Source organism: Myodes glareolus, chromosome 2, assembly GCF_982192425.1.
Source record: "Myodes glareolus chromosome 2, mMyoGla1.1, whole genome shotgun sequence".
In the NCBI taxonomy this organism is placed as follows: Eukaryota; Metazoa; Chordata; class Mammalia; order Rodentia; family Cricetidae; genus Myodes; species Myodes glareolus.
Window position 1 is genome coordinate 140,064,373 of NC_142027.1, and position 27,407 is coordinate 140,091,779.

General features: G+C 38.9%; 1 pseudogene; it reads left to right on the plus strand.

The window, feature by feature from the left end:
• Positions 1-4,824: 4,824 nt before the first annotated feature.
• Positions 4,825-17,223, plus strand: LOC125393190 (liver carboxylesterase 1-like; annotated as a pseudogene).
• The last annotated feature ends 10,184 nt before the right edge of the window (positions 17,224-27,407 follow it).

A 27,407-nucleotide genomic window follows, 5' to 3' on the forward strand; every position in this document is an offset into this window, starting at 1 on the left:
ACATTGTATTTCACTACAAACATGAGTAGTATTGGGTGCCTTGGTCTTGGACTCAAGATTAACATGTGATGCTTAGGCAAGAGAGAAGTACTGAAGTGTTTAGGCACTGTTCATCTATTGAATAACAATTATTTTTCTTTTTAAAAATATTTATCTATTATGTATACAATATTCTGTTTGTGTGTATGTTTGCAGCACAGAAACGGGCACCAGATCTCATTACAGATGGTTGTGAGCCACCATGTGGTTGCTGGAATTGAACTCAGGACCTTTGGAAGAGCAAGCAATGCTCTTAACCACTGAACCATCTCTCCAGCCCCCAACAGTTCTTTTTCTTAATAGTAATTATTCAGTTAAAACTGAGCTGAAATTAAGAGAAAAAAATCTAGTGCCTCTAGACATAGAGTCAAGACTTGATTACACACAAAACAAAATAAAGTGAAACCTTATGTTTAAATAAAATTGAGAAACTGTGATTGCTTGTCTTTGTAAGAATTAAAATAGTCCAAGAGGTGAGTAACCTAGTCACCACTCTCTAGGCCCTCCATAGTGGAGCAAAACTCCAGACCCCTCCCCCAACTGCCTAAGCTTCTCTAGCTAGCCAGCAGGAGAGTTTCCTGCATGTAGGCTGCCCCAATACACCCTATCTACTGGACCCTGCAAACTACAAGTCCCGCCCCACCTCCAAACTCTGTGGAAACTTAAACCTCAGTGGACCTCTGAAACACAGCCTGCTACTGCACAGAGAGGACCAAAAGGTGAGGGACCAGCCACCCAGCAGGATACCCCACTCTCTAGGACCTCCTTATGGGAGCAAAACCTGAGGCCTCATCCACCTGCCTCAACTTTTCTAGCCAGCCAGCAGGAGACTTTCCTGCAGGTAGGCTGCTCCAACACCCCTATCCCATCCATGGGGCCCTGAAAGCTACAAGTCCCACCCCACCCCCAAGCCCTCCAATCCCTCTCCCACCCCACAACCTGAGAGGAATGCTGAAGCACAAGCTGCAGCTACACAAAGAGAATAACAAGAGAGGACCAAGAAAGGAATTCTAAAGCACAATAGAATTCACATTCTGCTGTGAACGCATCGTGTACCAAGAGAGCAAACCAAGAGAGCAGACTAAGAGGGTGGGGTAAGACAGACCTCAGTGGCTCCCTGAGACACAAACATTGATAGTACAGAGCAGAACAAGAACAGTTCCCAACGATGCAGTCACTGTAAGGTTTGGCCAAAACACAAGACACTAAGGGCATCAATTGAAGAAGGAATGGGTAGATGCCAATGCAAGAATTCATCCAATATCCCAAAAAGCAACATGGTAACACCAGAATCCAGTGATCATACAACAGGAACATTTGATTATCCTAACCCAGAAGAAACAGAAGAAAACAATTTTAAATGTAACTTTATGACTATAATGGAGACCTTTAAAGAGGAAATGAAAAACTCTCTTAAAAAATGAATGAAAAGACAAAAACCCATTGAAATAAATTAAGAAATCCCTCAGTAAACCCAAGAAAAGCAAGAAAAAAACAGTCAAACAGAAGAAGTGAACAATTCAAGGCTTGAAGACTGAAATAGAGGCAATAAAGAAAACACAAACAGGGAATTATGGATATGGAAAATTTGCTTAAGTGCACAGGAACAACAAAGGCAAGCATAACCAACAGAATACAAGAGATGGAAGAGAGAATCTCAGGTGTTGAAGAGCCAATATAGGAAATAGATTCATTTGTCAAAGAAAACATTAAATCCAACAAATTCTTACCAGAAAACATCCAGGAAATCTGGGACACCATAAAAAGTCCAAACCGAAGAATGGTAGGGATAGAAGAACTCCAACTCAAAAGAACAGAAAATATATTCAAGAAAATCATAGAAGAAAACTTTCCCAATCAAAACAAGGACTTCCCTACGAAGGTACAAGAAGCTTACAGAACACAAAATAGACTGAATCAAAAAAGTGCCCTCACAATAGAATAATCAAAATGAAAAACATACAGAATAAAGAAAGAAAAGAGCTGCTAAGGAAAATATTCAAGTAACATATAAAAACAGACTTATCAGAATTACACCAAACTTCTCAATGGAAACCATAAAAGTCAGAAGGTCCTAAGCAGATGAGGTGCAGACATCAAGAGACCATGAATGCAAGCCCAGACTGTTATACCAAACAAAGCTTTCACTCACCATCAAAGGAAAAACAAGGGATTCCATGACAAAACCAGATTTAAACAATACAAATCCTCAAACCCAGCCCTACAGAAAGTACTAGAAGAAAACTTCAATCCAAAGAAGTTAACTGCATCAACAAGAACACAGACAACAGATAACTTCCCAACAGTAAAACCCAAAGAAATAAAACAAATAAGGTAAAACTATACAATGGAAAAAAAGCATCTTCAACAAATGGCGCTGGCATGAGTAAATGTCAACATGTGGAAGAATGAAAATAGATCCATATCTATCCCATGCACAAAACTCAACTCCAAATGGATTATGACATCAACATAAAACTGAGAACACTGAACCTCAAAGATGAGAAAGTAGGAAGTAACCTTCCATGCATGAGCATGGGAGACCACTTTCTAAATATAACCTCAGTAGCACAGACACTAGAAACAGCTATAAATAAATAAATAAATAAATAAACTGAGACACTTCTGTAAAGCAAAGGACACAGGAAATAAGACAAAGAGGCAGTCTACTGAATGGGAAAAGATCTTCACCAACCCCACATCAGAGAGTGAACTGACATCCAAAATATATAAAGAACTCAAGAAATTATGCACCAAAGTTCCAAATAACCCAATTAAAAATGGAGTTCAGAACTAAACACAAAGTTCTCAGAGAAGAATCTCAAATGACCAAAAGATTCTTAAAGAAATATTCAATATCCTTAGCCATCAGGGAAATGCAAATCAAAACAACTCTGAGATACCATATTACACCAGATGAATGGTTATGATCAAAAACACCAATGATAGCTGATGCTGGAGAGAATATGGAGTAAGGGGAATACTTCTGCATTGCTGATGGGAATGCAAACTAGTACAACCACTTTGGAAATCAGAATGGTGGTTTCTCAGAGAATTGGAAATCCACCTACCTCAGGACCCAGCAATACTACTCTTGGGCATATGCCCAAAAGATTCTCAACAATACTACAAAGACATCTGTTCAACTATGTTCATAGCAGTGTTATTTGTAATAGCTAGAACCTGGAAACAACCTAGATGCCCCTCAACCAAAGAATGGATAAAGAATATGTGGCACATTTGCACAAGTAGAGTACTACTCAGTGGTATAAAACAATGAGATCTTGAAGTTTGCATGCAAATAGATGGAAATAGAAATAAACCATCCTGTATAAGGTAATCCAGACCCCAAAAGATGAATATGGTATGTGCTCACTCATAAGTAAATACTAGCTATAAACAAATGTATAGTTCATGATCCTAGAGAAGCTAAGTAACAAATTGAACCCTAAGAAAAACATGTATAAGTCAACCTGAAAGTTGAAATAGACAAGAGATCTTGACACAATTTTGGCCTGAGGGTGGGGTAGAATGGAGGATGAAAGGAGAAGAGGATGAGAGAATGGGAATGGGCAGGAGAACTTGAAGGAATGGGGTAGTTGAGAGGGAGGAAGGGAAGAGATGAGAGCATGAGAAGGATATCTTGATTAAGGGAGCCATCATGAAGCTAGCAAGAAACCTGGAACTAGAGAAATTCCCAGGAATCCACAAGGATGATCCCAGCTATGACCATAAGTAATAGAGGAGAGGGGGCCCAAACTGGCCTTGTGTTGTAGTCAGACTGATGAACATCTTAAATATCTCCACAAAACCTTCATCCAAAAACTTATGTAAACAGAGGCAGAAACTCATATCAGAGCACTGGGTTGAGCTCCCAAAGTTCAGTTGAAGAGTGAGAGGAGTGAGAATGTGAGCAAAGAGATAAAGACTATGATGTGTACACCCACAATACCAGTCTACCTGAGCTAATCAGAACTCACCAAATCCAACCTGACAGGGAAGAAACAAGCATAGGTCCATATTAATTCCTCTGAATGTTGGTGACAGTTATATGACTGGGGCAGACTGAGGGACCACTGGCAGTGGCACCAGGTTTTATCTCTACTGCTTATACTGGCTTTTTGGGAACCTATTCTCTTTGGATGGATACCTTGCTCATCCTAGATATAGTAGGGAGAGCCGTGAATGTTCCCCAAAGCCATGTGCTTTACCCTCTCTGTGGAGTGGATGGGGATGTTGTGGAAGGGGTAACTAGAAGGAAAGGGAGGAGGGAGGCTATGGGAACTTGGATTGGTATGTATAATGAAAAAGTTTGTTTTCTATTTTGACTAATAAAAAATAAATTAAAATGACAATTAGGAAATTATAACCAAATTACAATTCTATATTCTCTGACTCTGGCTCAGAGCTCCTATGTACTTAACTGATTTTTTGAGGAATTTGAGGGGATGCTTCAAGGGTAAGTGGAGGGCATGGACAGACTGGTTGGTGAGCAGGACTAGGGTACATGATGAGAAATTCCCAAAGAATCAATATGAAATTGTTTTAAAAATAATTTTTATAAAGAAGTTAATCATAAATAAATAAATAAATAAATAAATAAATAAATAAATAAATAAAGTGACCTGCATTGTTCAGATGGCCTTTGCTCCTTCTGATTCTTGGTCAAGTCCCTCAGAACTACTTCTTATGGCCAGGCTGGGAAATCAGCTTGATATCATCAAGCTACTTTAGAATAACCATAGATGTCCTGCCCCGCAAGTTTACAGAAACAGCAGTGAGAAAATGTCGTGGACAGCACTGCTATTAAAGGAATTGGCAAAGGAGCTGCAGTGGAACTGTTTGACAGATGTGCCTTTTGTCTTAAGATGTAAATCTGAGAGACAGTGTTCAAGCACTGAGCTCTGCAGACACAAAGGCAAGACTAATTCCACCCAGAGAAATTGTGATAGCAACTGCCAGAAGAAGGCGCTGCTTCCTCTGGTATCCTCACTGAAGGGGCAATGGAGTGGGTTTACATATCTGCAGGTGGCCAAGACAGGATTCAGGCAAAGTGAAGAAGACAGAAAAAGTAAAGGCAAATGTTAGGTCCCATCTGTGTCCCTATTTTAGATGTCAATATTCCTTTTACCATGGACTTTTTCATCAGAAATTTTGATTTTTACAAAATAAGAAAAAAAGCCCTCTGTTTTACAAAGAATGGGAGGCTGTTCCCAGTGTAAGGTTGGTCAAGGGAAGTGGAAAGTTTCCTCAACATGAATGGCAGGAAATTTTCTGTGATATATTGAAAAACAAACTAGCATGAAACAATATATATTCCCACTGGGGTAATCCAAATTAGACAAATGAAGCTAGAAACAAAATAAATAGTTAAAACATACAAAGACTTTTTATATTTCAAACAATAAAATAAAGGTTGAATATTTAAATTTTACTGAGTTATATACATAATTCTCATAGCCCTTAAAACCCATGTTCTGATCAAAACCAGAATGGATAAGAATAAATGTTGCTAAACTAGGTTATAAAACAAAGAGAGTGGGTACAGTCTATCCTCTAGTCTTATTCTTTTCATCTTTATGCCTTCATCTGTCTATGGCTTCAAGGATAGATGTCCTGAATGAAATGAAACAGTGATATGAAGGATACACGTAGACAGTATATCATAGCCTTTTAATGAGATCTCGAACTCTTCTGCTCGGGTTTTTGTGCTAGAAAATTTCTTTGTTGGAACTGCAAACTGGTGAAGCCACCATGAAAATCATTGTAGAGAACTCACAAAAAGCTAAAATTAAGTCTACCATATGACTCAGTTGTACCACTCCTTGAATTATACCCATCTGATTCACAATCTGACACCACAGACATTTCCTCAGCCATGTTCATTGTTGCTTTCTTCACAATAGTAGAATGTAGAAATAAGCTAAATATCCTTCATATAATGATTGGACAATAAAATTGTGGTACATATACACTTTGGAATACTATTCAGCTGTTAATAATGAAATCATGAAATTTATAAATAATATGATTGAACAAGGAAATACCATATTGAGTGAGATGACCCAGATCCGAAAAGACACATGTCACGTGTTTATCTCTTAATGGAAGTTCCTAGAAACAAATCTTTAGTTGTGAGTACAGCTACAGATTCTGGACTAACTTCAGAAACCATGGAATATAAAAGAGGCCACTGTTATGATATGAGTTGCAATAGAGAGCAGAATAGCAGCATATAAAATATCCATTCAGAAAAACTGGAAAAGTGGAGCTTCTAAGGGAGAGGAAGGGGATTGAGATACATGTATACAAAGGAAGAAGAAAAATAAAATTACAGTTATTATGTCTGAAAAGTTATAAGTAATCATACTATTAACTACCTAAATCAAAATTCTATACTACATGTACTTTTTGTATAAATATATATAGTTTAAATAAAATTTTCTCATTTGGCCTAATGGTGCCCTCTCCAAGCATTAAAGACCACCTAATAGAATAACTAATACCAGACCCCTGTTTTGAGTTGTTGGTCAGGGTTCTTTAGGAGATGCCCCAAACATGAAGGCCATTGTTATTTTCCTTGGTTGCCCACCAGAGGTGGAAGCTAAGTCCTTATTGCTTCAGATACAGAGCCAGAAGACTCTGAGCTGGGATGTGACATAAATGCCTCCTTCTGAGGACTTTCATGGCACAACAGGAACCATGCAAGCTTCCAAAGAAAGTGAAGCAACAACCAATCCTACCTAGTTATGATGTCTATGAATCACACCAGTGGCAAGCATGGCATTACAACCCTAAGGGTGCATTAGTGGCATGAATATCTTAGCAGTAACCAACAAATATTTGATTGGACTTAAGAACCACTCAATAAGAGGGAAACCATGACTTAGGCTGAAAACTTAGCCAATTACTTGGCTTTAGTGTAGTCATGGATCTTGGAGAGAAATCTACAACCACCATTTCACTAAGTAAACACAATCCCTAAATATAGCCTGAACATTTGTCCTTGTACATGCAGATAAGTATTGTACTTGCAGGTAAGTGTGGTTGTGGATAATTTCCTCAGCAAAGAAATTCTCTTTACAGCAGATGGGGTCCATTAAAGAAAATCATAACCAAAGAAAATGGAGAGATGTAAAGCCAGATTCCAATGGATACATCTAAAATTATCCCCACACCTGAGGCTCAAGAGCATTATGAAAGAGTAGGCAGAATGACTGTAAGAGCCCAAGAATCAGTGAGGTGATCATGAAATTGTATCTCCTAGTCATGTCAGAAGTTTCACTAACATGATTGTCTAAATATGAGCTGAACATGATGACACCAATAGATATGTAAATGTGGACAGGGGAAAGCCCATGAGTCCTCAATCCTACAGAAAGTGCTAAAGAAAACTAAGGAATGCTGAGAAGGGGGAAAACTGTCTTTTCCAGGGAAGAGTACACCAGTTTGCTATTCAATTCCAAATGATCAATCCTGAAAATACACACACAAGTAACATTATACAGACTGAGATGTTATATTTAGGAATGTGTATATACAAACTAATCATATATGCATGCAACAAAAAATAATGAGAATGAGACTATGGATTTACAAAAGAGGAAGGAAGGGCACATGGGACAGTTTCCATCAAAGAAATGAAGGAAAGAAATAACTATATTATAATCTCAAAAATAAAAAAACTTAGATGGAAAAAAGTAAATTTTTCCAACATAATGCTTTTATTGATTTTTGGGAGGCATGTCACATAATGTGCCTCAATCACACTCACATCCCATGTCTACCCCTTAACCTTGTGACCTCCTCACAAATATAGGAGACAAAAATATGTATATACAAACTCCAATTTGTGCCTCCCATATTATCCCTAGAGCTTGATCAAAAAGAAGTTTTAAGAATGGTGACTAGAAAATGGAAATCTCAACAATGTTTTGTGTTCTGGAACCAGGGATATTGCTCCAGTGTCATGCTGGTGTGCCAAGCTCTTCTTGGTATCTTCTGTGACAAGTCAGTGAACAGAAGCAAAGAGATTACTATTCATTTTCTGAGTAAGATAGAAAAACTCACATACTCAGTCTGCTTATTCTTTAACCATATCCAAATCCACATCTATACTGATCCAGGTACCACTGTCCCCAGATCACTACTCTTTCGGCAAGTTTACTCCCAGATAAATAAACCTTTGCTATACGCTATTCTGAGCTATTGTGGAACTATTTTGTATGCCAACAAGCAAGAATCTACAGATGTTATGAGTTGATGGTGTATATCCACAATATGATGTCCAGAAGATAGCATTTCTTATCTCTTCTCCCTGTCTTTTGTCTGCTCTTAGGACTGGAGAGGAAGGAGGGGAGGAAGTGGGGGGGAGGAGGAGAGGGAGTGGGGAGAATGGGAGGGTATGGGGAGGAGGAGAGGAAGTGAAAATTTTCATAAACAAATAAATTAATTAATAAAAAAAAATAAAACATGCAAAAAAATAAAATAAAATGTTCTCCTCCCCCCCCAAAATAGTGATCTCTGACAGAAGCTCACTGAATATACAACTTACTAGTAAGGGTAGGCCCCATACGGGGCCAACACAAAATAAACCCAGTAACATTTTTGGAGGTGTGTGTGTATGTGTGTGTGTGTGTGTGTGTGTGTGTGTGTGTGTGTGCACGTGCGCATGCGCTTTTCTTTGACCATTTTCCTATTTGTTGTTATAACCCTCCTCCTCCTCATCATCATTATTGCTACTATTATTATTATGAGATGTATTATTATATGTTATCACGAGAGAGAGAGCTGGAAAGAGTGTGAATTTGGGGTAGGTGTGGAGGTAGGAGGATCTGGGAGGAGTTGGGGGAGGGGAAACTGGAATTGGAAAATGTCGTATGACAAAATTAAAGATGCTCAAGGAATACCAGACATGAGAATGGCTGAGCCAGAAAGCCTGCAGGGCTCCACTCAAACCACGTTCTCTAAGTCTGGATATATCTTCATATAATTTGTGCTGTCTAGGCTTTCTTTAAAATATGATGTATAGTCCCAAATCCCATCCCAGCCTTCATCCAGGTACACCTTCCTCTCTTTCTTCCCTCCCCCTGGGGCCACAAGATCTCCCCAGAGCTGCTCCCTTACACGCTGAGCCTGGGCTGTGGGCTCAGCTGGGCAGGGGCAGTTCCTGTGCTTTGAGAGCCTGCCTGAGGACAGGTAGGCCCTGAATCAGCTCAGCCACATTCCCGGCCAGCAAGAGACAGTAAACTTCTAGCAGACATCCATTGGAGGAGGGGTGAGTTTGCTCCTGGCCTGAGGGCTTCGGCTAGGAGGAATTCAGACTTTCCCCGCCCCCCTCGACTTTCTGGTCACCCTGCAGTGGTGGCTCCACCCTGCGGAGCTCTCCCAAATCCCATCCCAGCCTTCATCCAGGTACACCTTCCTTTCTTCCCCCCTTCCCCCTGGGGCCACAAAATCTCCCCAGAGTAGCTCCTTTGCATGCTGGGCCGGGGCTGTGAGTGCAACCCGGCAGGAGGGAGTGCCTGTGTTTCAATAGACTGCCTGAGGAAAGGTAGACCTTCTGTCAGTGAAGTCCCTATCCAACAAGGGAACCTGACCTGGTACCAGAAGATCCAATATAGAGCAGTTGAAGGAAGAGACGGGCAGACACCAAGTCAAGAACTCCTCCAACAATCTAAAAAACAACATGAAATCACCAGATCCCAACGAACCTACAATAGAAGGACTTGAACCTCTTAATTCAGAAGAAGTGGAAAAAAGTCCCATTATGAAAGCAATAGAGTCCTTTAAACAGGATATGAATAATTCCCTTAAAGAACTGGATGAGAAGTACAACAAAAAGATTGAAGAATTGAGTAAAGAAATGGATGAGAAGTATAACAAAAAGTTTGAAGGAATGAGTAAATCTGTGAATGATACACTGGGAAACCAAGAAAAAACAATCAAACAGGTAATGGAAACAGTTCAAGAATTGAAAACTGAAATGGAGGCAATGAAGAAAACAATAAACAAGGGCTGACTGGATATGGAAAATCTAGGTAAATGAACAGAGAATACAGAATCAAGCACAACCAATAGGATACAAGAGATGGAAGAATGAATCTCAGAGTCTGAAGATACCAAAGAGAAAATAAATGCTCTGATCAAAGAAAACAGCAAATCCAACAAATTCTCATCACAAAACATTCAAGAAATCTGGGACACAATAAAAAAAATCTAAGAATAATAGGGATTGAAGAAGGAGAAGAACTGCAGATCAAAGGCCCAGAAAATATATTCAACAAAATTATAGAAGAAAACTTTCCCAACCTAAAGAATGATATTCCTATGAAGGTTCAAGAAGCATACAGAACACCGAATAGACTGGATCAAAAAAACCCCATCCCTTCGCATTATAATATCAAAAAACAAAACATACAGATTAAAGAAAGAATATTAAGAGCTGCAAACGAAAAAGGTCAAGTAACTTATAAAGGTAAACCTATCAGACTTACACCAGACTTCTCTACGGAAACCATTAAAGCCAGAAGGTCCTGGATAGAGGTACTGCAGAAACTAAGAGACCATGGATGCAAACCCAGACTACTATACCCAGACAAGCTATCATTCACTATCAATAGAGAAAACAACATATTCCAGGATAAGAACAAATTTAAACACTTCGTAGCCACAAACCCAGCCTTACAGAAAGTAATAGAAGGAAAATTGCAATCCAAGGAATCCAACATTGCCAAAACTGCCTACAATAACTCAGACATCTAGCGACCCTTCACGAGCTTAACTCAAAGAAGGGACACATACAAACTCTATTAAACAAGCAAACAAAAAAATAATAATAACAGGAGTCAACAACCACTGGTCATTAATATCACTTAATATTAATGGACTCAATTCACCTATAAAAAGGCACAGACTAAGAGATTGGATATGAAAACAGGATCCAACATTCTGCTGTTTACAAGAAACACACCTCAACCACAAAGACAGACATCTACTCAGAATAAAGGATTGGGAAAAGGTTTTCCAAGCAAACGGACCTAAGAAACAAGCGGGTGTGGCCATTCTAATATCTGACAAAATTGACTTCAAACTAAAATCAATCAGAAGAGATGGAGATGGATATTTTATACTCATAACAGGAACAATTCATCAGGAGGAAGTCTCAATCCTGAATATCTATGCCCCTAATATAAAACCTCCTACTTATGTAAAAGAAACACTTCTAGAACTCAAGGCAGTCATCAATCCACAGACACTAATAGTAGGAGACTTCAACACTCCTCTCTCACCAATGTACAGGTCAATCAGACAGAAACCTAGCAGAGAAATAAGAGAATTATTGGAGGTATTGAATCAAATGGACTTAACAGACATCTATAGAACATTCCACCCAAATAGGAAAGAATATACCTTCTTCTCTGCAGCTCATGGAACCTTCTCGAAAATTGAGCACATACACGGTAACAAAGCAAACTTCCACAGATAAAAAAAAATATTGGTGACCACCTGTGTCTTGTCAGACCACCATGGATTAAAGTTAGAATTCAACAACAGTGCTACCCCCAGGAAGCCAACAAACTCATGGAAGTTGAACAGTCAACTACTGAATCACCCCTGGGTCAAGGAAGAAATAAAGAAAGAAAGTAAAGTCTTCCTTGAATTTAATGAAAATAAAGACACATCATACTCAAACCTATGGGACACTATGAAAGCAGTGCTAAGAGGAAAGTTCATAGCATTAAGTGCCCAGTTAAAGAAAACGGAGAAAGCACACATTGGAGACTTAACAGCACACATGAAAGATCTAGAATAAAAAGAAGCTGATTCACCCAGGAGGTCTAGAAGACTGGAAATAATCAAACTGAGGGCTGAAATCAACAAAATAGAAATAGAGAAAACAATCCAAAGAATCAATGAATCAAAAAGCTGGTTCTTGGAGAAAATCAACAAGATTGACAAACCCCTAGCCAAATTAATCAAACGGCAGAGAGAGAACATGCAAATTAATAAGATCAGAAATGAAAAGGGGGGCATAACCACAGACACAGAGGAAATTCAGAGAATCATTAGATCTTACTACGAAAATTTATATGCCACAAAGTTGGAAAATGTAAAAGAAATGGACTTTTTTTAGATAAGTACCATATACCAAAGTTGAACCAAGACCAAGTGAATAATCTAAATAGACCTGTCAGTCGCGAAGAATTAGAAGCTGTTATCAAAAATCTCCCTACCAAAAAAAGCCCAGGACCAGATGGTTTCAATGCAGAATTCTACCAGAACTTCCCGAAAGAGCTAATACCTATACTCCTTAATGTATTTCACAATATAGAAACAGAAGAATCATTGCCAAACTCTTTTTATGAAGCTACAGTTACTCTGATACCAAAACCACACAAAGACACAACCAAGAAAGAGAAATACAGACCAATCTCACTCATGAACATTGATGCAAAAATACTCAATAAAATATTGGCAAACCGAATCCAAGAATACATTAGAAAAATTATCCATTATGATCAAGTGGGCTTCATCCCAGAGATGCAGGACTGGTTCAACATACGCAAATCTATCAATGTAATCCACCATATAAATAAACTGAAAGAAAAAAACCATATGATCATTTCATTGGATGCTGAAAAAGCATTTGACAAAATTCAACATCCCTTTATGATAAGGGTGTTGAAGAGATTGGGGATAGAAGGATCATACCTAAATATAATAAAAGCAATATACAGCAAGCCGACAGCTAACATCAAAGTGAACGTAGAGAAACTCAAAACCATTCCACTAAAATCAGGAACACGACAAGGCTGTCCATTCTCCATACCTCTTCAATATAGTGCTTGAAGTTCTAGCAATAGCAATAAGACAACATAAGGGGATCAAGGGGATTCGAATTGGAAAGGATGATGTTAAACTTTCGTTATTTGCAGACGATATGATAGTGTACATAAGCAACCACAAAAACTTTACCAAAGAACTCCTACAGTTGATAAACACCTTTAGTAACGTGGCAGGATACAAGATCAACTCCAAAAAATCGGTTGCCCTCCTATACACAAAGGATAAAGAAGCAGAGAGGGAAATCAGAGAAACATCACCTTTCATGATAGCCACAAATAGCATAAAATATCTTGGGGTAACTCTAACCAAGGAAGTGAAAGACCTATTTGACAAGAACTTTAAGTCCTTGAAGAAAGAAATTGAGGAGGATACCAGAAAATGGAAAGACCTCCCCTGCTCTTGGATTGGGAGAATCAACATGGTAAAAATGACAATTCTACCAAAAGCAATCTATAGATTCTATGCAATCCCCATCAAAATCCCACCAAACTTCTTCATAAACCTTGAGAGAACAATAATCAAGTTTATATGGAAAAACAAAAAACCCAGGATAGCCAAAGCAATCTTATACAATAAAGGAACTTCTGGAGCCATTACCATCCCTGACTTCAAACTCTATTACAGAGCAATAATACAATACTCTAATACAGAGTGTTGAAAACAGCTTGGTATTGGCATAACAACAGAGAAGTCGACCTATGGAATCAAATAGAAGACCTGGGTATTAACCCACAATCTTATGAATACCTAATTTTCGACAAGGGAGCTAAAGGTATACAATGGAAGAAGGATAGCTTCTTTAACAAATGGTGCTGGCATAACTGGATGTCAACCTGTAGAAGAATGAAAGTAGATCCATATCTATCACCATGCACAAAACTCAAGTCCAAATGGATTAAAGACATCAACATTAATCCGACCACTTTGAACCTGATAGAATAGAAAGTGGGAAGTAGTCTACAAGATATAGGCACAGGAGACCACTTCCTAAGCAGAACCTCAGGAGTGCAGACAATAAGAGAAACATAGATTAAATGGGACGTACTGAAACTGAGAAGCTTCTGTAAAGCAAAGGACACTGTCAGTAAGACAAAAAGTATACCTTCCGACTGGGAGAAGATCTTCACAAACCCCTCATCAGACAAAGGTCTGATCTCCAAAATATACAAAGAACTCAAGAAACTAGACCCTAAAACTCTAATTAACCCAATTAAAAAATGGGGTACTGAACTGAACAGAGAATTCACAACAGACGAACTTCGAATGGCCAGAAGACACTTAAGGTCATGCTCAACCTCCTTCGCGATCAGGGAAATGCAAATCAAAACAACATTGAGATATCATCTTACACCTGTCAGAATAGCCAAACTCAAAAACACCAATGATAGCCTATGCTGGAGAGGATGTGGAATGAGGGGAACACTCATCCATTGTTGGTGGGAATGCAAACTTGTGCTGCCACTGTGGAAATCAGTGTGGCGGTTTCTCAGGAAACTGGGAGTCAACCTCCCTCAGGACCCAGCAATTCCACTCTTGGGAATAAACCCAAGAGATTCCCTAACATACTACAAAAGCATTTGTTCAACTATGTTCATAGCAGACTATTTGTGATAGCCAGAACCTGGAAACAACCTAGGTGCCCCTCAATAGAAGAATGGTTAAAAAAGGCGTGGAACATATACACATTAGAGTTTTACTCAGCGGTAAAAAACAATGATATCTTGAATTTTGCATGCAAATGGATGGAAATAGAAAACGCTTTACTGAGTGAGGTGAGCCAGACCCAAAAAGAGGAACACGGTATGTATTCACTCATAAGTGGATTCTAACCATAATTAAAGGTCTTTGAGCCTATTATTCGTGATCCTAGAGAAGCTAAATAAGAAGGTGAACCTGATGAAGATTATTTAGCTATCCGCCAGAAGATAAGAAATAGACAAGAGTCCCAGGTAACCTCGGGTGCATGGGCGGGCTGGGAGGGTTGTTGGAAGGGGAGAGGGTTAGAGAGAAGGGAGTAGGGGAGGAATGGGGAAAGCTCGGTGGACTGGGATGGGGGGAGGGAGGAAGGATGAATATGGGATCAGGGAAGAATATATTTCAACTAAGGGAGTCATTTTAGCGTTTACAGGAGACTTGATTATATATGGGATCCCAGGTCCAAGGAGAGATCCCCCAGATTGTTCTCTGGACAGAGGAGAGGGTGCCTGAACCGGCCTTGGCCCATAACCATACTGATGAATATGTTGCTTATCACCATAGATCCTTCATCTGGCGATGGATGGAGATAGAGACAGAGACCCACATTGGAACATTGGACTTAACTCCCTAGGTCCAAACGAGAAGCAGAAGGAAAGAGAACGTGAGCAAAGAAGGCAAGACCAGAGGGAACCTTCATCCGGCGATGGATGGCGATACAGACGGAGACCCACATTGGAGCACTGGACTGAGCCCCCCAAGGTCCAAATGAGGAGCAGAAGGAGGAAGAGATTGAAAAAGTAAAGCGGGACTGAGACAGATGCGATCACCCACTGATACAAGGGGACTGATCTAATGAGAGTTCACCAAGGCCAGTTGGACTGGGACTGAACGAGGACGTGATCCAACCAGATTCTCTGAATGTGGCCGGATTCTCTGAATGTGGCTGGCCTGGAGTCTTTCTGAAAAGCCATTGACAATGATACTGGGACTTGTTTCCTCTGCATATACTGGATTTTGGGGATCCAGTCTGTTTAGATACTCACCTTCCTGGACCTGGAGGGAAGGGGGAGGAACTTGAACTTCCCATAGGGCAGGCAACCCTGACTGCTCTTAGGGATGGAGAGGGAGTAGGAGAGGGAGTGGGGGGAGTGGGAGGGTGTTGGGAGGAGGGGCGGAAATGGAAACTTTTATAATTTAATAAAATTACTTTCTCATAAAAATATGATGTATAGAGATATTAAACCTTCCTTCACTGGAACTAGCTTTCCTTACTAGGCAGGTGCAATAATCACCCTTATTTATTGGTAGAAAAATGAAAAGGAAATGAGCAGAGAGTGGGGAAGGCTTTTGTGAGCATACAGTGAAATTTAAGATCTCTTGTTCTTCATCTTGCTCTCCACTGATATGTGTTAAGTCCTCTGCTTTGACAATGTGATCATTTTTAAAGTTCAAGTAACTGAGATATAGATATAATGCCATCATTTCAATTAGAAGCAGATGTCAACCTCTGCTGGTCACATGCCTGTGGTTTCAGAAAATTTCCAAGAACTCCCTGCCTTCTTCAGAAATTGAAGCTGGCAGCAAACCCTTCCGTCTACATGGATGGCGGGAAGGGCCATTGATCTTGACCTCTGCTGTTGCTTTTGATTTTGCATAGCAAGTTGCCATTGCTGCTGGGTGTAAAACCACCACATCAGCTGTCATGGTTAACTGCCTTCGCCAGAAGACAGAGGACGAACTCATGCAGATCAACCTGAAGTTGAAACCTTCTAAGGTCAATTTATTTGAAGACCCCAGAGAGAGCTGCCCCTTCCTCCCTACTGTGGTTGATGGAGAGTTTCTGCCGAAGTCTCCAGAAGAAATCCTGGCTGAGAAGAACTTCAAAACTGTCCCCTACATGGTGGGCATCAACAAATTATGTGGTATCCACTCTCTGCAGGCAAACTGGACCAGAAGACAGCACATCTCTTCTGAGGAAGTCTAGTCCCTTTCTCAATGTCCCTGAGGATGTGATTCCTGCAGTCATTAAGGAATACTTAGGAGGGGCAGAAGACATTGTCAAAAACAGAGACCTGTTTGTAGACTTGATCGGAGATGTGTTATTTGCTCTGCCATCTGTCATTGTGGCTCGTCCTTACAGATATGCTGGAGCCCCTGTCTACATGTATGAATTTCAGTATCACCCAAGCTTCTCATCGGATCTGAAACCTGAGACGGTGATGGGAGACCATGGGGATGAACTCTTCTCAGTATTCGGTGCCCCGTTTACAAAAGGGGGTGCCTCAAGTGAAGAGATCAACATTAGCAAGATGATGATGAAATTTTGGGGCAATTTTGCTCGGAACGGGAACCCCAATGAGAAGACATTGCCTGTATGGCCAGAATACAATCAGAAGGAAGGATACTTGAAGATTGGCACCACCACTCAGGCAGCCCATGGGCTGAAGGATAAGGAAGTGGCATTTTGGACCAAAGTCTGGACCAAGGAGGCAGTGGAGAACCCCCTCCAGGAAAAGAATTGAACTTTCAAAAGTGGGAAGCCCAGCTAGCTTTGGGAGGAGGGCAATGCAGCAAAGGCAGAGTTAGACCATGTGGTGTTTGTAGATGAAAAGGCTTCTTATTGTAGGGACTTCAGAACTGTGTGTGATGGGACTTGGGAAGGCAAGAAAGATGGGATGGCCCCATCTCATGGCCCCAATTTACAGAAAACTCTAGCTCGTTCAGAGGCCAAACCAGTGTCTGTGTCATGTCTTTGGCTCCAAATAAAGGTATCCTTTTCTGGCAAAAAAAAATGAAGGTTCCCTCTAGTCCTGCCTTTCTTGCTCACGTTCTCCCTTCTTCTGCTTCTCATTTGGACCTAGGGAGTTAAGTCCAGTGTTCCAATGTGTGTCTCTATCTCTATCTCCATCCATCGCCCGATGAACGATCTATGGTGATATACAAAATATTCATCAGTATGGTTATGGACCAGGACCAGTTCAAGTACACTCTTCTCTGCTGCCCAGGAAACAATCTGGGGACCTCTCCTTGGGCCTGGGAACCCCTCCAGAATCAAGACTCTTGCAAACCCTAAAATGGTTCCCTTAGTTGAGATATACACTTCCCTAGTCCCATATCCATCCTTCCTCCCCCCTCCCATTCCCCTAAGCCATCCCCAATCCTCCCCCTCTCCCTTCTCTCTAACCATCTCCCCTTACTTCCATCCCCCACCCCCACCCCTGCACCCAAGTTTGCCTGGCAATCTTGTCTACTTCCAATATCCAAGATGATAACTATAAGATTTTCTTCATGTTCACCTTCTTCTGTACTCCATTTTTAAATTGGATATGTTCTTTTGGAGCTCAATATCTTGAGTTCTTTATATGTTTTGGATATCAGACTTCTGTCTGATGTTGGGTTAGTGAAGATCTTTTCCCATTCTGTAGGCTGTCATTTTGTCTTGTTGACCATGCCCTTTACTTTACAGAAGCTTTTCAGTTTCTGGAGGTCCCATTTATTAACTGTTGTTCTCAGTGTCTGTGCTGCTGAGGTAATATTTAGGAAGTGGTCTCCTGTGCCAATGTGTTCAAGTGTACTTCCCACATTCTCTTCCCTAAGTTTCAGTGTGGCTGCCTTTATGTTGAGGTCTTTGATCCATTTGGACTTGAATTTGGTTCATGGTAATAGATATGGATCTATTTTCATTCTTCTACATGTTGATATCCAATTATGCCAGCACCACTTGTTAATTTAAGGAAATGTTCAACATTCTTAGTCATCAGAGAAATGCAAATCAAAACAACTCTGCGATTTCATCTTACACCTGTAAGAATGCCCAAGATCAAAAACACTCATAGGTGGTTTTTAAACATAAAGCAAAGAAAATCAGCCTACAAAGCACAATCCCAGAGAATTTAGACAACAATGAGAACACTAAGAGAGACTTACATCGATCTAATCGACATGGGAAGTAGAAAAAGATAAGATCTCCTGAATAAATTGGGAGCATGGGGACATTGGGGAAGTGTTGAAGGAGGGAGGGAAGAGGCAGGGAGGGGAACAGAGAAAAATGTAGAGTTCAATAAAAATCAATAAAATGAAATTAATGCAAAGAAATAACTATGGCTGGTCAAGGGAATAAAATATTACTATTGACTTCTTGACCCTCAAAGCAATTTCCCTGTTTCCTGTTCCAAGACTCAGGGAACATTGCAAAAGATGGGAATAAATGAATGGAAGAAGAATTAGTTATGAAATTCGCTCCTTCCTGTAAAGTTCTTGCCAGTTTCTGGCTGTTGGAGGAGGGGAAGCCATTGTCTTTAGTGGTGTAGTCATTTGTTTAATAACTATTGATCCTCCAGGGGATAGTTTTACACCCATACACTTATAGGTGACTTGTTTGAAGTCAATAGCTCACAGCGCAAAAATCAAAAGCAATACAAAAGAAATATTAGTAGGAGGGTGAGTTGTTGGGTTTGAAGTTGGTGGACTTGGTGAATTGGTGCAGAATGCACTGTGTACATGAATGAAATTTTCAAACATATTATTTTAACAACAAAAAAAGAATTTGAAGCAATGTTTCCTATTATCTGCCTGCCTCTGCTGCCCTAGTATTGGAATAAAAGTAGTGTGCCACATTGTCCAATTGCAATTTTCTTATTTAATTACTTATGTACATTTGTGTGCATGTGAACATTTATGTGCAGAAAAGTATGCATTTATGTTGTGCTCTGGGTATAAAGTTCAGAGCACAATTTTGGCTTTTGGTCCTTTTACATTAGCATGTTTGAGAGAGGGTTTCTAGTTTGCTATCAGATATAAAGAGACTTGAAGAATTTCTGTTGTCTGCTCTGTATCTGTCCTTAAAAGCTTTGGGTTGTAGGCATGTACTAGTGCTGACTTCAGGGGCGGGAGTAAGCCCATACTCTAAACATTTTATATACTTTGACCTCAAACATGGCTCATTGATATTTGAGATATCACTCAAAAGGCAAAGTTTTCTTTCTGTCTGCTCAGAAAATTTTATTAATTTTGTTTGATGGTTGATATTGATTTTCAACATTATAAGACCTAGATTCAGGCAAGGGTGACTCTTCCAGGCCCACCTTTGAGGGCTTAGCTAGATCATGTTATTCTCTGGGGTGTGCTTATGAGAGATTAGCTTGTATATTAAGTTCATTGAGATGAGAAGTCCCTTATTCCTTCCAGGTTTGATAGCACTATTACATTGAATGATCTAGGTACTGTATTTTGTAATAAGGACCAGGGCCGTTCATCATTCTCTGCCTCTGGACTGTGGATACAGTATGCTTATGTTAATAGTAGAATCAACAACAAACAGGTAGAAAAAATAGATATTACCCTTGCTTGCTATCTGGTTAGAGCACAAACTCTCTGGGAGTTTGCTGGGGATTCTTCTGCCTTGGGGTTTTCATGGACAATCCAAGATTTAAGGGTTCATGGAGCACTGATGACCTTTAAACAGACTTGAAACACCTGCAGAGAGGACACTAATTACAGTGAACACCTGAAGGTATAAGTATTTTATATCCTAGATTATTAATAGAATCTCCTCTTTGTATTTGTACTTTTTTTTCAGAAGTAACCTGTAATCCCCAATGGGGCAAAAATTTCTTACTTCATCAAACATTTTCTCTAAAGTATGCACATTTGAATCAGCTCATAACATTCTGTATGACCTTGAAAAGATACCTAGCATGAGTATAATTTCAATGGAAATAGGGGAGTAACTACTAACATGCATTTCTGTATGTCCTAATTAGTTGGTAATTGTAACTTTCAAGAACTAGAAATTCACATTGCATTGTAAAGTGAGTTGTATTTAGTAAAATATCTTGAACAAGAATATAAATATATGGACAGCGTGTTTCAACAAAAATAATCTCTAGTTTTTATCAACTATAAACATCCATATCAATGTAAAATATTTAAAATAAGTAGTTGTTTTTTAAAAGTAGATTCAACAATCTCCCCTTTTATCTTATAATATATTTGTTCCCCTTTATTTTTTGTAAAGTAGATTCAATAATCCACACGTTTATCCTATCATTTCATTGGAGACCTTTTGTAGGTGGATGTTTCTGCCCCACCAAAAACTCCCAAGCATGTAGCAGCCACTTCACAAACAACTGACCCAGGAGCTTAATATTAGTTACAAATGGTAGCTTAGGCTTATTACTAACTATCTCTTGAACTGAAATTTACCTATAACTATTATTTATGTTTATCCATGTAGTTTGTTAACTTCTCTCAGTATGGCATTCTCCACATGCACCTGACTCCACCTTCTCCTCCCTAGCATCCTCAGTTTGGATTTCCTGCTTGACTTTCTGCACAGTCTGTGCCTAAATCAGTGTTTTATCAAACCAATTCAAATGACAATTTTTTTTACAGTGCACAAGAGGATTATACCACAGCAACACCCCAAAGATAAGTATTTGCTAACAAGGCCTACTAGAGATTAAGTTGCGAGGATACACATTGGTTCTCCAAGATCATCTAGACATATGGCTCAAACCATTTCAAAGGAGACATTACTGATATACAACTGCCCACAAGGTCCATCTCCATATTAAAGAACCAGCCTCTATCAAGCTGCTCACAGAGGCATTGCAGGGTCAAAACCAACAGTCAAGTCTGGTGCACCATAGATTCACTTTTCTTTTTGAGAAAAGCAGAGTACTGATAGATGGGCAAGGTAACAAGTATTTGTAAAGGAAAACATTGTTGTGTCGAGGGATGGCCCTATCAAGAAGATTTTCACTTTAGACCCTCACACAAGGAAAAGGGATATCCTTGGCAGAGTCAGAAGTAGCCTGGAAACTGAGCCTTGGGAGCCACCACTTCACTTAGAGCCTGAGGTTTGAGAATATAAAAGATGTCTCTGTCTCTGTCTCTGTCTCTCTCTCTGTCTCTCTCTCTCTCTCTGTTTGGGCCCAGCACCTTTGTGCAGGGATTGTTTCAGATCTTGAAAGCCAAATTCTTCCTACCTAATGGGGCTACATGTATCAGTCCCACTGACAACTATGGGCTTAGTCAGTAATGTTCTTATATTTTTGGTTGTGAGCCTAGGCTCTAATGGCTGAGCCATCTCTCCAGCCCTGTAATGTTCTTGAAAATACCTGTATTCCCCTTATACAGCTTTGCTTGATTACCTTCTTCCTGAGTTTTGCACATTATATGATACTCTGCTGACTTCATAGAGGTCCCCCATTTCCTTCTGGGAAGGTAGTATACAAGGTGGTCTCATTTTTATTTTTAAAATATATTCATGATTTATTCAACTTTATTTCATATTTGTTGGTGTGTAGGTATCAGATCCTCTGGAACTGAATTTACATGCAGTTGTGAGCTGCAATGTGCATGCTGGAAGTCAGCTCAGGTGCTCTCAAAGAACAACCAATGAAGTTAACCACTGAGCCATCATTTCAGCCAAACGTTACTCTTCTTAAGAAAATTACTTGGCATGAGACATAGTTTCTGCAAGACTCTCCAAAAAAGTTTTGATTTCTTTTCTACCTTATAGTTTTCTTATTTTACTCATCCTGTGGCCCTCTGTCTCTCAATCCTGTCATTGAAGACAGTTCTGCTGGTTAAGGTCACCAGTGTATGTAAAAAATAATTCCAGGAATATTTTACCTTGCAAGTCTCCCTTCTGCCTAAGTGGGTAGACTTGCAGTCTTCTGTCCCTATTTAAAGTGTTCAGAGCATGGAGCCTGAACCTAAAAGATGCAAAGATGACAACACATGGAATGCAGAATCTCTTCTAGCCTGGCTGCTCTTTGAGCTGTAACCAGAGATGGGTGTACCATATAATTAAAGAGATTTTTTTTTTACTAACAAAAAAAATAAAGACATTTTTTTTTTACTCTCTGAGCTGTGTCTTTGTGAAAAAATCCTGTAGAGTTAAAGGATATATTTCATATGTTCACTCAATGTCTTTATTTCTCAAAGGGCAGATAACATCTGGAATTGTGCTATTTGAAGTAGCAATATAGTTCAGCTAAGGAAACAAACATGCATAGTTTGTCTGAATTACCTAGTGAGGCCATAAGCTATTCCAAAGAGAAAAAGGATAGAATTATCAAGCTCTAAAAACTCCAATACTTGTTTTTAAACTGCCCCAATATAATTTTTATTGAAAATAATGTTATAGGTTACTTTAAAATGACTTTTTATTGGTAGATATTAATTATATACAGTTATCTGGTAAAGTATGACATTTTGAAATGTATATGATTAAATCACATAATTTACTTATCTATCATCACACATATTTATAATTTCCTTTGCCTGAGATTATCAAATTTTGAATATATTAAAATATATAGACATTTCTGTGAATTACAGCTATCCTACTACTGTATAGAACATTAAAAGTTATTCCTTCCTCTTTTACCTAATGTTTTCATTACTAGTCACCAAGTTTTTTATATTATGGCTCTCCTTTATTGATGACTAAAGGCAAAAGATTACTGTTTTAATTAGCTCCATTGTTTTCCATATGTCACCTGTCTTGAGGGAAATTAAGGCATTACAGATCATATTGAAACATACCCTTTAATTTTATTATTATTGTTGTTGTTATTGCATGCATATGAGTGTTTTACCTGGTTGCCTGTCTGTGCGCCAAATGTGTTTCTGGTGTCTGGGAATGGCAGAAGAGGGTGTTGTATTCTCTGGAAATGAAGTTACAGATGATTGTGAGTCACCATGCAGGAGTTGAGAATCAAGTCTGCATCCTCTAAAAAAATAGTCAGTGTTCTTCAGTCCTGAGCTATCATTACAGATGCTAAAATATGTGCTTTAAGTCTTTCCTATAAGATTTTTTGAACAGAGTTTATTTCAACTCACTATTTTTCCAGGCTCTTTAATTTAACTACAATTGACAAGATTTACATGCATTTGAGAGGTGGATAGTGTTCTATTTTATGTTTAGCTCACCTTCATATTTAACCATTTTCAGGGAACCGTGGAGTTGGCTTGGCCTAGCTGCCTTGAAAGGTATGTGCCATTCATATTTAGGTTAGAGATCGTAGCTTTTGGGGTACAAAGTGCCTTCCAGTTCCTGAGAAACTGATGTACTCCCTCAGGCAGTGAAGTGTTTAGGATGCTTATGTTTCTCTGTATGTTCATTGAGTAAACAAGGAAGCAGGAAGATTTGATAGGACAATCAGCCTCAGATATTAATCTTCCATATTCTGTATGACTCACTAACATCACTGCATCCTGGCTACTACAATTGTATTTATCCTGGCAATTGCCATTGTATTTTTTATCTGATAAAGGTACAAAAAGTGTTAAGGGTCTATAATTAAAACTAAGATAATAATTAATCTTATTACAGGGGAAGGCCAGTTCAGACACCCTCTCCACTATTCCTTAGGGTCTTAGCTAGGTTCATCCTTGTGGAATCCTGGGAAATTTCATAGTGCCATGTTTCTCACTAGCCCCATAATGGCTCCTATAATCAAGATATCTCCTTACCGTGCTCTCCCTCTCTGTCCTTTCTTCATCTCAACCATTTTGTTCTCTCATGTTCTCTTCCTCCCTCCCCTTATCTTCTTCCTTTCTCCCATGTTTCAAATTTTCTCTGGAGATCTTGTCTATTTCCCCATTTTCAAAGGGACCCATGTATGCCTCTTTTAGGGTTCTCCTTGTTACCTAGGTTCTCTGGGGTCATGCAGCATAGGCTGGTTATTCTTTGCTTTGCATTTACTATCTACTTATGAGTGAGTACACACTGTGTCTTTCTGGGTCTATGTAACATGAGGGGGCCTGCTTGTTGGGGTTTCTGTCCCGCCCAGTACCCCAACAAGCCGGCAAGCCCCAAGGAAAATCACAGAGTCTACATTAGGTTATAAACTGATTGGCCCATTAGCTCAGTCTTCTTATTAACTAATTCTTACATCTTACAGTAACTCATGATTCTTGTCTGTGTCAGCCATGTGCTTCAGTACCTTTTCCAGCTGTCAGCTCACATGTTGCTTCTCCAGTGATTTGGGCAGGAATGGTGGAGGCAGCTTCCTGCTTCCCAGAATATTCCTGTTCCCATCACCCCGCCTCTACTTCCTGTCTGGTTGACCCACCTATACTTCCTTCCTGGCCAATCAGTGTTTATTTAAAACATGATTTACAGAATATGGACAATTCTCCCATACCAGCTCTAGGTTACCTCACTCAGGTTGTTTTTTTTTTCTGGTTCCAACCATTTGCATGTGAGTTTCAAAATACCACTTATTTCAAAATACCATTTGTTTAAAATGCTGAGTAGTACACCATGGTGTAAATGTACTACATTTTCTTTATCCATTCTTTAGTTGAGGGGCAGATAGGTTGTTTCCACATTCTGCTATTATGAAAAATGCTGCTATTAACATAGTTGAGCAATGACTATGTGGTATGAGCATGCATCATTTGGGTATATTTCCAATAGTGTTATTGCTGGATCTTGAGGTAGATTGATTCTCAGTTTTCTGACAAAACTGTCATACTGATTTCCAGGTGACTGTACTAGTTTGTATTCCCACCAGCAATGGAGGAGTTTTCCTTTTCTCTACATACTCTCAAGCATAACCAATCATTTGTGGTTTTGATCTTAGCTATTCTGACTAATGCAGGATGGTATCTTAGAGTCATTTTAATTTTCATTTACCTGATGGTTAAGGATTTTGATCAATTCCTTTAAGTGTCTTTCAGACATTTGAGATTCTTATGTTGACAGTAGTCTGTTTAGACCCATACCCCATTTCTTAAATTTGGTCAAACTCTGATCCCCTTGTGCTTGAATTTTAAGAAAACTAAAGGCATGTAATGTGAAACCTGTATACTAGGAACCATAAATGTGAATGATCAAGTAATATTTAAGTTTCAATTCTACTATTATATTAATAATTCATTTTGCAAAAGAATATTCCCATAATTTATGATATTAATTTTAACATAATTTATGTTAAAAAGAACACATTTGATTTGGTTCCCTTGGTCTTCCTGTCTGGTGCTATGCCAATACCAGGCTGTATTCAGTACTATAGCTCTGTAGTAAAGTTTGAAATTAAAGATTGTTTTGGCTATCCTGTTTTTAGTTTAGTTTTGTTATTATTATTGTTGTTGTTGTTATTGTTATTATTTTTTTTGGCTTTTCCATATGAAGTTGAGTGCTGTTCTTTTGAGGTTTGTGAAGATTTTTGCTGGGATTTTGCTGGGCGTTGCATTGGATCTGTAGGTTGCTTTTAATAAGATTGACATTTTTTTTTTTTACTACGTTAATTCTAACTCCCCAAGAGCATGAGAGATCTTTTCACTTTCTGGTTTTTTTCTTCAATTTCTTTCTTCAAATATTTAAAGCTCTTGTCATACAAGTTTTCCACTTGTGTGGTTAGAGTTACTCTGAGATATTTTAAGCTATTTGTGGTTATTGTGAAGGGTGATGTTTCTCTGATTTCTTTCTCAGCCCGTTTATCATCTGTGTAATGAAGGGCTACTGAATTTTTTTTTAGTTAGTCTTTATGCTACTACATTACCAAAAGTGTTTAGAAGTTTTAGAAGTTTTGGGGTAGAATTTCTGGGGTTGCTTATGTAAACTCTCTCATCATCAGCAAATAGCAAGAGCTTGATTTGATCTCCTTTTGTTGTTTTATTTCTCTAGCTAGGACCTCAAGAACTATATTGAGTAGATATGAAGAGAGTGGACAACCTTGTCTTGTTCCTGATTTCAGTGGGATGACTGTGAGTTTCCCTCCATTTAGTTTGATATTGGTTTGCTGTATATTGCTTTTATTATGTTTATGTATGATCCTTGTATCCCAGTTTTCCTCAAAACCATTATAATGAAGGAATGTTGTATTTTGTTGAATGATTTTTCAGCATCTAATGAAATGATAGTGTGGATTTTATTTTTTAGTTTGTTCATATAGTGGATTATGTTGACAGATTTTCATATGTTGAACTATTACTGCATCACTGGAATGAAGCTGACATTGATCATGGTGGATTATGGTTCTGATGTGTTCTTGGATTTGATTTGCCAGTATTTTATTTGGTATTTTCACATCAATGTTCATGAGTGATATTAATTTGTAATTCCCTTTCTTAGTAATGTCTCTATGTGGCTTAGGTATTAGGATAATTGTAACCTCATAAAAAGAGTTTGGCAATGTTCCTTCTGTTTCTATTGTGTGGAACAATTTGAGGAGTATTGGCAGTAGTTCTTTGAAAATCTTGTAGAATTCTGATTGATTTTAGTATATGCTTGCATTTGTGATTTGTGACCTTCTTCTCATGATTTCTGTTTCTATAATTCTCTTGGCTTGTGTTTTCTTTATTGTCTCTATTCCAGTTTTCAAGTATTGAATAGTTTCTTTCATATGTTTAATTGCTTTCTTTGGTTTTCTTTAAGGGATTTGTTGATGTCTTCTAATTTTTTCTTTATCTTTCCCTCCATTTCTTTGAGGGAATTTCTCATTTCCCCCTTAAGGGCCTCAAACATTCTCCTAAACTTATTTGTTCAGGTTATTTTCTTCTGCTTCATCTCTATTTAGTTGTTCAAGTCTTTCTGTTGTAGATCACTAGATTTTACTGGTGTTGTGTTACTCTTTGTGGTGTTGTATGTATTCTTACCTTGTCTACACATCTATTCCTCCAATTGGTGTTGTTGGTGCTGTCTATGACTGTGGTGATTAATTTTCCAGGTGCCAGGGGATCTGATTCTCAGATTGTTGCTCCTCATGGTGCAGTAAGGGCCACAATTCCAGTCACCCCATTGGCCACTCCATATTCCTGGAGGTCGCTCAGTGCTCCAGAGGTTTGCTCTGTTCCCTTGG